The sequence below is a fragment of the Elaeis guineensis genome, chromosome 11, assembly GCF_000442705.2.
Source record: "Elaeis guineensis isolate ETL-2024a chromosome 11, EG11, whole genome shotgun sequence".
Classification (NCBI taxonomy): domain Eukaryota; kingdom Viridiplantae; phylum Streptophyta; class Magnoliopsida; order Arecales; family Arecaceae; genus Elaeis; species Elaeis guineensis.
This window is the reverse complement of record NC_026003.2, coordinates 52,246,802-52,260,803: the sequence shown is the minus strand read 5'-3', so window position 1 is coordinate 52,260,803 and position 14,002 is coordinate 52,246,802. Positions and strand designations below refer to the sequence as shown.

General features: G+C 34.8%; 1 non-coding gene across 1 annotated transcript; it reads right to left on the bottom strand.

Moving 5' to 3' along the window:
• Positions 1-395: 395 nt before the first annotated feature.
• LOC140852721 (small nucleolar RNA R71) lies at positions 396-504 on the bottom strand. Its single transcript, XR_012135622.1, has one exon. It is a non-coding gene; the product is annotated as a small nucleolar RNA R71 (small nucleolar RNA).
• Positions 505-14,002: the final 13,498 nt, after the last annotated feature.

Below are 14,002 nucleotides of genomic sequence, written 5' to 3'. Positions count from 1 at the left end.
TAAATCTGAAAATCAGATGGCTGGAGATCCTAGAGAACCACCTAAGCAGATGAAAGAATATTTTATTCCTTCCACCTATAACCCATCGACTTGTATCTACTTACCTGATATCCCTGCAAGCCACTATGAGATCAAGTCGACCATAATCTAGATGCTTCCATCTTTCTATGGAAATACTAATGAAGATTCTTACAAGCATCTGGATGAGTTCTTAGAAATTTGTTCCATGGTGAAAATTCAAAATTTTACTGATGATGCACTTAGATTGACCTTATTCCCCTTCTCACTTAAAGACAAAGCCAAGTACTGGCTTGGCACAATAGGGAGACCAATCCAAATTTGGGCTGAAATGCAGCATGAGTTTCTTAAGAAATTCTATCCCATAGGTTAAACCAACACCATAAGGCGAGCCATCACTGGATTTGCTCAGCTTCCAGGAGAACAAATTCATGAATCATGGGAGAGACTTAAGGAACTTCTTAGAAAATGCCCACACCATGGTCTATCTAAGTGATAAATTGTTCAAGCTTTTTATGAGGGTTTAGATGACCAATACAGATAGATGGTAGATGCATCTTGTGGGGGTGCATTCATGAGTAAAAGTGAGGATGAAGCCTACACTTTATTTGAAATTTTGAGTAAAAATTCAATCAATCATGCTTCATTATCCTTTTACGAAAGATCAATCCCTCACCAAAAGCGGACATAAATTTTTGAGATCAAGCAAACAGACTCTAGTCCTAAGACTGATCTGAACCTAATAGCCTAAAGATTAGATAAAGTCGATCTTTTTGCCCAGAAATTTGATCAGTTCCTAGCATTAGGTCAATAATCTCCTGCACAATATACACTACCACCTAATTATTAGGAGATTTATTCTATCTATGCTAGCCTGGCCCATTATGTGAGCGAATGTCCCATAGTTGCATAGTTTCTACCTTTCATTCAAGAACAAGTTCAAGCTATCCAAGGTTACTCCAAACCTATCAATAATCCATTCTCTAACACATATAATTCAGGATAGAGGAACCATCCTAATTTTTCTTGGAGATCCCAACAAACTCAGACTCAGATCCAAATTCTTTCTTTGCAAAACTTTCAGAATAGGCCCCAGTATCAAAATTATACTTATAATAGTAGTCACCTAATCAGCCATCCTATTACAATCAGCCGTCATACCCACCTCCTCAACATACCAATCTAGCTGATGATAGATTCAACCAACTTCAATAAATGATCATGATCCAACAGCAATCCCTCGTCAGGTTAGAAGCACAAATAGATCAATTAACTGAGTCTACCATGAGGAGAGAACTAGGTCAATTGCCAAACGAACCAATACTGAATTTTGAAAATGACCCACCCATCCACCAACTACCTGGACCAAGTCATCAATCCAATGTCCCACCTAAGAATCCTCAATTTAAAATTGATATAGTAATCTTTGAGCTTACAAGAGATAAAATTTTTAAGGACTCATACCAAGACCAGGAGAGTGAGGCTAGTACCGATGCTAGCCGAAATGTAAATTTGAAAGAATATGTTAGTATTGAGACTAATCCGATAAAAAAATCTGAGCTCAAAATTGATACTGAGAAGATAGCAGATGAGTTACCTGAGTTATATTCACCAAAAGTTTCATTTGCTTCAGCTTTAGAAATCGGTTCTTCTTCTTTAAAATCACCATCCCCTCCAGAATTGAAATTGTCCTTAATCACATCTGAATATGCATGTTTAAAATCAAAAGACACCCTTTCAACACCTATTACTTCAAACTCAATTCCTAACCTAAAAACTCAATTCATGAGCATTTTAAAAGAACAAATAGAAGAAATTCTTGATAAACAAGGGTCTGTGAATGGATTTGTGAACTATCTTTCTAAAATTAAGAACGAAGATGTGAACTACTTTCTAAAGATTGATAATAAAATATTAAAATTTATTATAGACTATCTTCCTAAGATTGACAATCCAAAACCATTGAAATTTATCAATCCAATATTCGACACAAGATAGGTGAGAGAATCAGCATGGTCTGGCTAAAGACGGCAAACTTAGCACTTCCTGGGAGGTAACCCAGTTTTCAATTTTTAATTTTATGCTTTTTGCTATCTTTTATATTTTATTTAGGATAATTGAGTCTTGCTTTGTGTCTTTTGTAGGGATCTGAAAATAATCTTGGCTAAGTTGGGGGGAGAATCAATTTTGAAAAGACTTATGGATCAGATGACATCTCTCATTTTCTTTCTCTTTACATGCACCGTTCATTTTTTCTACTCTATTGAGGACAATGTCGATTAAGTTGGGGGGATAATAAAAATTTTTAAATTTTTAAGTCCTCAAATAAGTTAGTATTTAGTATTTAAGCATCTGATTATACTTGAGAATCAAGTTAAACCAAGCATTTTTTAAAAAAAATTGATGTACAGATCAGAGAGTTTGTGAGATATTGAGGGATCAAGTATTAAAAAAACTCAATAAAGAGTTAAGTTTAGAACTTAAACAATTTTTTTTGAGTATTTTTAAATTTTTCTACCAGTATCAAAGAAGAGTTTACTTCTTATGAGCTTGTGTAAAGTAACTATATATTTCTTCAAAAAAAAAGTTTTCAAGTATTTCATGCTGAGTAATCAGGCCTCTTTGCCTAAGCAAGCATTGAGTTTTGCATCAAAAGGTATGAAGGACAAAGAAGCTTTATTGTAAAGCTAGTTTTAACTTATAGCCTGTTTGATTCGAGCAAGTAGATTTGAGGGATATTTTATATCTAGTGCCCTAAAGCCATCTGGTTTGGAAGTCATTGACTGAAAACTCGCTACATGAATCAAATAGAAAGCTTAAGGGGTTAAGACACTCAATAGCAGTACAACATTTAAAAAAAAAAGAGAGAAAAAAAATTAATCAATCAATAAATGAAGGACGAAAGTAACAATATACTTGTCCATATGAAGGTCAATGATTTGGAGATAAAGGTAGGGATAATTTGGAAAAGTTCAGGAAAAATTTAGTATTCTTAGTTTAACTCTCATATTGATTAATATTAATACCCTAATGACATACCTCATTTACACTCTACTGAATATCAATAGTCTTTTGAAAATTGTTTGGTGAAATTTGAAACTTTAAGTTAAATGATATTTAATTCTAAATTCTTTCTTTACTCGAGGACGAGCAAAGTTCAAGTTGGAGAGTGTGATAAGTGATATATTTTTATACTTATTGTAGATATTTTTGATAATTTATAGTGCTAACATCTTCTTAAAAACCCTAATTTCATGAATTTATTAAATTTTCTTAAAAAATAAGTGATTTTAAAAAAAATATATAAAATTAGATATATTTATAAAAAAATAGATGTTAATTTAATTAAGCAATTTAAACATCAAAATGAAGAAAAATTTTAAAAAAATTAATATATATTTTTTTCAATTTTCAAGTAAAAATCGAAGCAAAAATGAAGCTAAAATACCTTAAAAAATAAAAAAATAGCCTTTAATGTATGGTGGACCGACCTCTCGATCTACAGAGTTAGGGCGCAGTCTACGAGAATAGTTACGCGGTCTACAGGCATGGTTCACAGCGAGAGAAAATTTTTGAGCATGATCTAACAGCTGAGATTTAATCCGACTTAGATCTATTGGCAGCTGCTCATTGTCGGTTTATAAGAGGATTTTTTTGCGTGATCCGATGGTCCAGAAGCAATCCATCACGCGATCCAATGGCTGTTATCACTTTTGACTTTGAATAAAACTCTTTTACATGATTCGACGGCCCAGAACCAATCCCAGGCACGATCGGACGGCTGTGGTTCGATCCGACTTTGATAAGGATTAAAACGGATGATTTTTTATCAGATCTGAGCTGTCCAAGCTCCATCCGACGGTCAAGAATATTCCTAAGGGGATTAATATGATTTTAAAGAGTTTTAGGACTCCTTTTCCTATCAAAAAATTATAAAAAAATTATCTATAAATAGGAGATCCGGGAATTAGCTTTATGAGCAAAAAAATTGTGTAGAAAATATAAAAAAAATAAAAAAAATTAAATAGCTTTAGGGATCTAAGAAAAAGAAGGAAAGAAGTCGGTTCGCTCTACGGATTATGACGAAAGATGGAGAGATTATCAACCATCTTTCCGATGAGGTTTGGCTAATCAACTTCAGATCCTTGTTATAATTTTATTTTTATTTTATTTTATTATTTTTTAAAATTTTTGGTACTTAAATTTTAATTTTAATTAATGCAAAATTTATTTTTCTATACTTTAAATTTTTGTCTTTTATTTTTTGCATGTAGATGCTAGGATCTAATTAGTAGATCTTAGTACCAATTTATTTTTATATTTTTTAAATTTTTATTATTTATTTTTATTGCAAGTAGATGCTAGGATCTAGTTAGTAGATCTTAGTACCTGATTTATTTTTCATACTTTTAATTTTTATTTTCTGACTTAAATTACTTTCTCTAAAATTTTATTTTTTTATAAAATCAAAGATTTTAAATCAAAATCCTACCTTCTCTATGGATTCGATCCGACTCACTATTTTCTATATATTTTTAATTTTTATTAAAGTCAAAATTTGATTAATAATCATGGTGTCCTAACGACAGTATCTTGACCCTATCAGTTAGTCAAGAGTAAATTGATTTGTTTCACTTTTTAGATTTTATGATTAAGTATTAATTTTCTAAGTAGATTATAAGGTATCATTGTAGAGATTTTTTTTTAAAAAAAAAATTAAGATTGACTAAGGAACTAAGCAACTTAGAAAGCAAAGAAAAAGAAACTAAAAATAAGACTAAAAAAAAATTAAAATAATCTTGCTTAATCTTCGATAATGGTGTCAAAATTTGATCGTTATCGTAGGTGGTCAAGAATAAAAATCAACTTAAACTATATAGATAGGGTGAGTTAGGATTATTTCTATGGAGATCTAGAGCGATTATCTTTTTTTTTTAAGAAAGAAATAAAAGAGAATTGATTGTAGAAGGATTAAAGAAAGAATAAAATAGCAAGAATTTATTTATAAATATAAATTAATTTATAAAAAAAATAAGTCAGAAAAATAATCCAGGAATTTCAAATCTACTATGCAAATTAGATTTTTTTTTATGTTGCAATATTAATTCTTGTGATTAAGGTATTAGTATAGCTTATCTCTAAGGGGTACAGACTGTATCAGTAAATCACAGCTCATCCTATCAGAGTATAAACTATCTAAATTTAATTACAAGATATAAGATTTAATCTAACATATCAGATCTATCTCTCCTAAGCACGAACCGTATCCAGAGATCATGGCACGTCAATAGAAGGTATAGGCCGTATAGACTAGATCAATACCTCAGAAAAATAAAAAGATATGAAATAAAAGTATAATTTTATTGCATCAAAATTAAATACAAAAAAAATAAAAATCTATTTACAGGTTTCATCATATTCTTGGATTGAAGGGACTTAGCCACGCATCAAGATCTCTAGCTCCATATTTTCTCAATATTTGATCCCTAAAGGTTCTTAATTTTTTTGTCTAATTTTTTTCTTGCTTTTCTATTAATTTTTTCTCCTCTCTACACTTATTCCTAGATCCCCTGTTTATAGGTGAATTTTTTACCTTTTTTTAGTAGCAAAAGGAGTCCCAAAACTCTTAGAATTCGTATTATAATCGTAAGAATTAATTATGACCGTCGAATCATATTTTGACCATCCAAATCTGCCCAAAAATCAACGTTTAAATCCTTATCAAGGTCAGATGCATTCTCAGCTATCCGATCGCACTCCAGATCGAATTCTGGCTATTGGATCACGTAGTTTATCTCCTTAACACAGTCGAGATCGATGCTAGCTATTGGATTGAAGTCCAGATCGATTTCCAACCGTCGGATTGTGTAAAAAAGCTTCCACCCGCTATGGATCGCACCGTGGATTGTAAAGCTGTTCTATGGACTGCACCCTTGAATCTATGGATCGAGCGACCGATCCACCGTGCATCGAAGGTAATAAAAATTATTTTTAAAGATATTTTCACTCAATTTTTGCTCTAATTTTTGCCTAAAAAAATAAAAAAAATATACATTAATTTTTTTAAAAATTCTACATTATTTTGGTGCTTAAATTACTCAATGAACTCAACATCTATTTTTTATAAATATACTCTAATTTTATTTTATTAAAATTATTTATTTGTGCTAGAAAATTTAATTTATTTATGAAATTAGATTTTTAAGAAGATGTTAGCACCATAAATTATCAAAAATATTTTCAATAAATATAAAAATATACCACTTATCATTAGACATGGTCCAATGCATGATGGGCTTTGCGAGTTTGCCAATCTTTTTTTAGGGATATGCTCTAGAAACTACCTGCTATATTTTGAATAAGATGCCAAGCAAGTCTGTCGATAAAACTCTATATGAGATATGGACTGGGCACAAATCGGTGCTTTCACATCTTAGGGTCGGGAGATGTCCAGCTTATGTCAAGCATTTAAAGATAGATAAACTTGGACCTATGTCTGATAGATGCTTGTTTATAGGGTACCCAAAGAAAACTAAAGAGTACTACTTCTACCTCGCTGCAGAGCAAAAGGTATTTGTCAACAGTCGGACAGTCTTTTAGAAAAGAAGTTCCTTAGTGAAGGAGCTAATGCCTATAAATTGAACTTGATGAAGTTCATGAGGTGGAAGGACCGACACACAGAATTAGATTTAATTGGAGAATCAAATCCAGAGCCAGTACAAGCATGTTGCCCAGCTATGCAACCCAAGAGGGGGGGGTGAATTGGGTTTTTAAAAATTTTAAGCTCAACTAATTGCTTATGAAAAGTATTTGTTAAAAGCTTGTTGAATGAGATGAAAGACTTTAAATCAAGATTAATTACCTAAAGCAAGACTGCAAGGATATAATAAAGAAATAAAGAGAAACAATAAAGCACACCACAAACACAAGGATTTATAGTGGTTCGGTGCCAACCTTGCACCTACATCCACTCCCCAAGCTCCTACTTGGGAATTTCAATCCACTATACTTGTATTCAACCCAAATACAAATCATCGGAAACTCCGACACTAGCTATCCCTAGCTAGTCCACTTGTTTCCGGGTACAAGCCAACCCAAAATACTCCGATTTCAGGTTCGGATCAACCTTTCCTTGTTTTGGAAACCCTCCAAAAACAAGAACAATTACTCACAACGAGTAAGACAGTTTAGAGCATAAATAAGTACAAGAATAGCTCCTTAAATGAGTGAATATAACAATAAAAATACTTTACTCAAATGAAGAATCCCCTTTTGGATTTTCTCAAGATGATGAAGAGTTGAATGAACGCTTGAGGATAAGATGATCTTTGATTGAAGACTTCTTGAAGGCTTTGAAAGAACTCTTGATCAAGGTTGAACAGTTGGCTTGAAAAACCCTCTCTTCAAATGCTCTTGAATGCCCTTTTGAACGCTCTTGCTTTTCTCTTTCACAATCTCTCGTGTATATTGTAGATTCCTTGTCTCTCTCGTGTAGATTGTGGATCCTCTCTCTTTTTCTTTTGTGTATTTTGTTGATCTCAGTCTCTCTCGTGTAGATTTTGGATCCTCTACATTTCTTTCACCTTTTGAAACCTTTTATAGCCTTAAGAAATAAGAGAAAACATTTTAGGCAGAAAAAGAGCCGTTAGAGCATTTTAAGGGAGCATAAAAGGCAATTAAAACGGGCAAAAAACTAACCGTTGCGGATAATTTCCATCGCAGGGGTCGACTCATGAGTTGACTCATGCTTCAGGGGTTGACTCATGAGTCGACTTCTGTTGCAACAGCCAGAAACTTTGATTTCTGGATTTTTTGGCCCAAATCAGCAGAGGTCGACTCATGAGTCGACTCATGCCTTGTGGGTCAACTCATGAGTCGACTCACAGGTCGTACCAAGCCAAAAATCCAGCGTGCCAAGGGAAATTTTTGCGTGCTGTTGCTCCTAGATTGATTTTGATGATTACAAAGCAGATTGAAGGGATACAAATAATTTTAAAATGAAAAAGTCCTTATGCTCTTCAAGGGCAAAATCATAATTTCACTAAAATCCTGATTTGATAGTATCATTTGATAGAACAAATGATTTGTAAACTATTGGTGAAAATTTCATTATATTTGGACTTATATTTTTGAAGTTATGAAGGTTTGAAGTGCATGAGTCGACTCATGAGTCAACTCATGGCACTGTGAGCTGATTGGCACGCTGGATTTTTGACTTGGCACGACCTGTGAGTCGACTCATGAGTCGACCCACAAGGTATGAGTCGACTCATGAGTCGACCTCTGCTGATTTGAGCCGAAAAATCCAGAAATCAGACCTTCTGGTCTGTGCAACAGAAGTCGACTCATGAGTCGACTCCTGATGCATGAGTCGACTCATGAGTCGACCCCTGCGACGGAAAATGTCAGCAACGGCTATTTTTTTGCCCGTTTTAATTGCCATTTATGATCCCTAAAATTGCTCTAACGGCTCTTTATCTACCTAAATTATTTTCTCTTGCTTCTAATGCTACAAAATGCTTAAAATGGTGAAAGAAATTGCAGATTAAATAGCGGATCAAACGTGAAATCAAAAAAAGAGAAGAACAAAAGAGAGGATCCGAAATCTGCACGAAAAAGCCTGAGATCAACGAAAAATCCAAAAAAAAAAGAGAGAGGATCCACAATATACCAGAGAGATTGTGAAAGAGAAAAGCAAGAGCTTTCAAGGAGAGAATCCTTCACGCCTATTGTTTCAACCTTGATCTAGAGATCGTTCAAAGCTTTCAAGAGATCTTCAATCAACAATCAACCTCTTCTCAAGCTTTCAAGCGTTCATCCACTTTGAGAAAATCCGGAAAAAGGGGTTCATCATTTGAGTAAAGTTTTTATTGTTATATTTGCTCATTTAAGGAGCTGTTATTGTATTAATCCGTGCTCTAAATATTCTTACTCTTTGTAAGTTTTTGTTCTTGTTCTTGGAGGATTTCCAAAATAAGGAAAGGTTGATCCGAACCTAAAATCGGAGTGTTTTGGATTTACTTGTACCCGGGAAACAAGTGATCTAGCTTGGGATAGCTAGTGTCGGAGTTTCCGACGTTTTGTATTCGGGATGAATACAAAGGATAGTGGATTGAAATTCTCAAGTAGGATCTTGGGGAGTGGATGTAGGTGCAAGGTTAACACCGAACCACTATAAATTCTTGTGTTTGTGGTGTGCTTTATCGCTTCACTTTATATCTTTATTATATTCTTGCATTCCTGCTTTAGGTAATTAATATTGAATTAAAGTCTTTGTTTTGTTCTTCATAAGTAATCAGTTGGGCTTAAAATTTTTAGAAACCCAATTCACCCCCCCTTCTTGGGTTGCATAGCTGGGCAACACGTGCCAATCAGCTCATTGTGCCATGAGTGGACTCATGAGTCGACTCATGCACTTCAAACATTCATATCTTCAAAAATATAAGTCCAAATATAATGAAATTTTTACCAATAGATTACAAATCATTTGTTCTACCAAATGATACTATCAAATCAGAATTTTAGTAAAATTATGATTTTGCCCCTGAAGAGCATAAAGACTTTTTCAATTTAAAAATATTTGTATCCCTTCAATCTGCTTTGTAATCATCAAAATCAATCTAGGAGCAACAATCTCCCCCTTTTTGATGATGACAAAATATTTGAACAAAAGCATTTATGTGAATCAATAATTTCAAAAGAATGCATTATAGGTGTATATGCTTGAAAAGAGTATGATTCTTTTGGCATGTGATATAAATGGTCATATGCAAGAATAGTTTGCTCATTTGCTTAAAGATTTGAAGATATGCTCATTGGATTATGTGATTTTGGTGTTAGAGCGAAAAACTTGTTTTTGTTATCAGAGCAAGCTGTATTTTGAAAATTTGCTCATTCTCATTTGATTTTAGTTTTAGCATCAGAGCAAAAAATAATTATGTGCTTTAATTGCTTTTGATACAAAAAATAATTATGTGTACCAAAGCATGTTTAAGAGTTGATTTGGAATGTGTATTAGATCATTTTGAGTTTAAGATGTATCAGAGCAAAAAAAAAATAAATTTTGCAATGTATCAGAGCAAAAAAAATAATTTTACAATGTTATCAGAAAAAATTTTACAATGTATCAGAGAAAATTTTACAATGTATCAGAGCAAATTTTATAATGTATCAGAGCAAGTTAAAAAAAATTTAAAATGTATCAGAGTAAGTTAAATTTCTTAAGATGTATCAAGGTAAATAAAATTTCAAAAGATGTATCAAAGCAAGTTGGAATTTTGAAGTATATCAGAGCATATTTAAATTTTTAAAATAAATCAGAGCATATGTAAAGAAGTAATTTTAAAGTTACTTATTTGCATTATACTTAGCATTGTATTTTTGATATTGTTCTTTAAATTTTCCAATTCATTCATTAATTTCTCATAATTTGTAGTTTTGCTTTTGATGGGTTGCTTTTTCTTTAAATTTTTGTTTAATTTCTATTTAATTTTGTTTAATTTCTCCCCCTTTTTGACATCATCAAACATGGTTAACTCCTCCTTTTTCTGAAACATTCTTTAATTTCTCCCCCTTTAGAGTTTATCACAAATGTTTGCTCCTCCTTAATACAGCAATTATTAACAGCAAACAACGAGAAGACAATATTTCAACAAGGAGAATATTTATAACCAAAATATGATCGACATCATTACAAAAGGTAGAGATATAAGTAAAAGATGATACCATAAAACCATAATTATTTCAATACATAGTTTATAATATAAAAGTCAACCAGCTAATTGTCAATACATGGCCCCAAAATACAGATCCTAGAACAAGACACTAACACCTAGGATCTAGTAATGATCATGAGAAGTCATGGATCGGAGTCATCAGATATGGGATGAGAAGCTGATGGATCAGAAGTGCGTCCTCTACCCCGTCTGCCTCTGGCACGAGTAGGAGAGCGAGATGAACTGGGAGGCTGAGAACGCTGAGAGGCTAAGGACTGAACAGAAAGGGTGAGTCTGATGGAATCAAGTACGTTTAGTGCTCTGGAAACAGACTGAAGTAGAGCAGTGAACTGAGTGGTTGCATGCTCACTCGATCCTCGGATCTCTTTCCTCAGTAACTCATATCCACCCTCCAGTGCTCCTCTGAGCCTGCCAGCCTCTGCAGTGAGGTCTGTGACCTCAATAGTGGACTCCTGTGGCTGAGGATGGGCCAAAGCAAGGACTTGCCCCTGCAAGTCAAGAACTCTGCCAGTCAGTCTCCAGACTGTGTCCTCAAGCTGCTGGATCTGGATGGACTGATCCGATATCATCTGAAACACAGTAGATATGTGGGGAGTCATGGTCTGATCAGAAGAAGTGGCTCCTGGTGCAAAAGTAGTACTGCTCCACTGACTAGATAGCAAAGAAGCCACACGCCGTGATATCTGCTCGATCTGATCGTCAGCCAGTCTGAACTCTGATTGAGGTGCTCTGCTCTCTGGCTGATACACTGGTGTGGGCATCCTAGTAAACTCTGAAGGGCCAGCTTCTGTAGCAGGAATGAACTGGATATTTGGTGATGCTGTCCTGAAGTCATGGATAGGAGATGATGGACCTTCTTCTTCAGCTCTGTCTTCAGTTCTGTCTTCAGCTCTCTCCTCAGCTCTCTCCTCAGATCCCTTGATCCAACCACCATCAGTCTTTGTAAATCCCATTCGGTGCAGGGTGTGTTGGTTGAAAGTGTCCACATGAGAGAGCTTAGTAGAAGCCTCCCCCTCACAGCTAACTCCAAACCTCCTAAATACTCTAGTAAGGGCCATACCATAAGGCAAGTGTGCCTTGGATCTGTTCAAAGTCTCTCTCATGGCCTCTATCATAAGTGCAAGGAGGTTCAGGGGGGTCTGAGTGATGACATGAAATATGATACAAACATCTTTGCTGGAAAGTAAATCATGCCTACCACTCCTAGGAAAGAAGAGCTTCGTTACCATCTGATGCAGGATCCTCATCTCATTGGACAAAATCTTTGCTTCCAATTTGTTTAAACTCCCTGAATAAGTTCCCCCTAGTATAACATTGATCCCCTCTTCTTTTACTGAGAGTTTCATATAAGAGTAACCCTCACTAGGCAAATGAAGTATTTCTCCCAATATACTAGAATCCAAGCAAATATCAATACCCTTGACTGTTGAAGTCACTGACCCATTTCCATAATGTAGATTCTGATAGAATTCTCTAACTAGGTCAACATAGGTGACTTCCTTAAGGGAGCAGTAGAAATCCCATCCTTGGTTTTTAATCTTAGTTGCAAATGTAAAACCCTCTTTTTCAAAGAACCGAAAATCTATATTCTTCCCGGTTTCGACTTTTCTATCAGAAAGAGGATTCTTACTGGGGCTTAGGGAGGATTGAGGGGGACCTTGAGCAGATACTGAAGCTGGAGTGGGAGCAGTGGAAGACTGAGCAGCTTGCCTTTTCTTTCAGACATTTTCTTCAGGCTCACGGACTGACTTTCTTCTTTGGGGAAGCTTCATCTTCGGAGCCATATTCACTACAGTAGTAGGCAAGGAGACTTGGAGGAACAAGTGAATGAGTGGAGGAGGGATCACAAGAGAGTGAAGAGGGATTTTGGTGGAGAAAAGAGGTGGATTTGGGAAGAACGGTGGAGTGCTAGGGCACACTCCAACCGTGCCAAACAATGGGAGAAAGCACAAAAATCCCTTTCCAAGGTGGCGATTTTTGGTGGAGAGGAGGAGGGAAAAGTGCCTCGAACTAGATCCTTGGATTTGGAGCAAAAGGAATTGGAGAAGTCGGCTTTTGGAAGGAGGAAGATGAAAGGATGGGTCGGCTCACGAACAGGATCCCATATAAAAACAATGAGCCCGTGGGAAGTTTGAGGAAATAACAAGTTTGCCATTGAGTCGACTCATGGGGGTCGACTCATGAAGTTCAGAAATTCAGAAAAAATATGAATAAATTCCAAAAAAATTTGAAATTTTGGGAGAAGGAGTTTTGCTCAAAGATAAGTTTTTAGAATGATAAATTTGAGCTTTTGGGACCAGGATAGATATTGAAAATTGAGCTCTAAGAATTTTTGACATCAATTCTTGGAAATTGAGAAAAATTTAGGCATATGGATCTAGAATTCCTAGATTTCTCCTAATTTCACAGAATCTATCCTCACTAAGGGCCTTTGTAAAGATATCAGCTAATTGATTTTCAGTGCAAACATATTCAAGAATTATATTTTTGTTTTGAACATGTTCTCTTATAAAATGATGTCTTATTTCAATATGTTTAGATCTTGAGTGTTGAATTGGATTTTTAGATAGATTTATGACACTTGTGTTGTCACATCTTATTGGTGTTTCATTAAGTTTGATTCCAAAGTCTTCGAGTTGTTGCTTAATCCACAAGATTTGAGCACAACAACTTCCGGCTGCAATGTATTCGGCCTCAGCCGTAGACAGTGCCACCGAATTTTGTTTCTTGCTAAACCATGAGATTAGGTTAACTCCAAAAAATTGGCAAGTTCCACTTGTGCTTTTTCTATCTAATTTACATCCAGCAAAATCAGCATCTGAATATCCTAATAAATCAATTTGTGAGTCCTTAGAGTACCATAACCCTAGAGTTTGAGTACCATTTAAGTATCTAAGGATTCTTTTAACAGCATTCAAATGAGATTCTTTAGGATTAGATTGATATCTAGCACATAAACAAACACTAAACATGATATCAGGCCTACTTGCAGTTAAATATAATAATGAGCCAATCATACCTCTATAGTATTTTAAGTCTACACATTTACCTTTATCATCCTTGTCAAGCTTACATGAGGGACTCATTGGTGTGCCAATTGGTTTGCAGTTCTCCATTCCAAATCTTTTGAGTAGTTCCTTGGTGTACTTGCTTTGGGTGATGGAGATTCCCTCTTTTGATTGTTTGATTTGGAGTCCGAGGAAGAAGGTGAGTTCTCCCATCATGCTCATCTCGAACTCCCCCTGCAT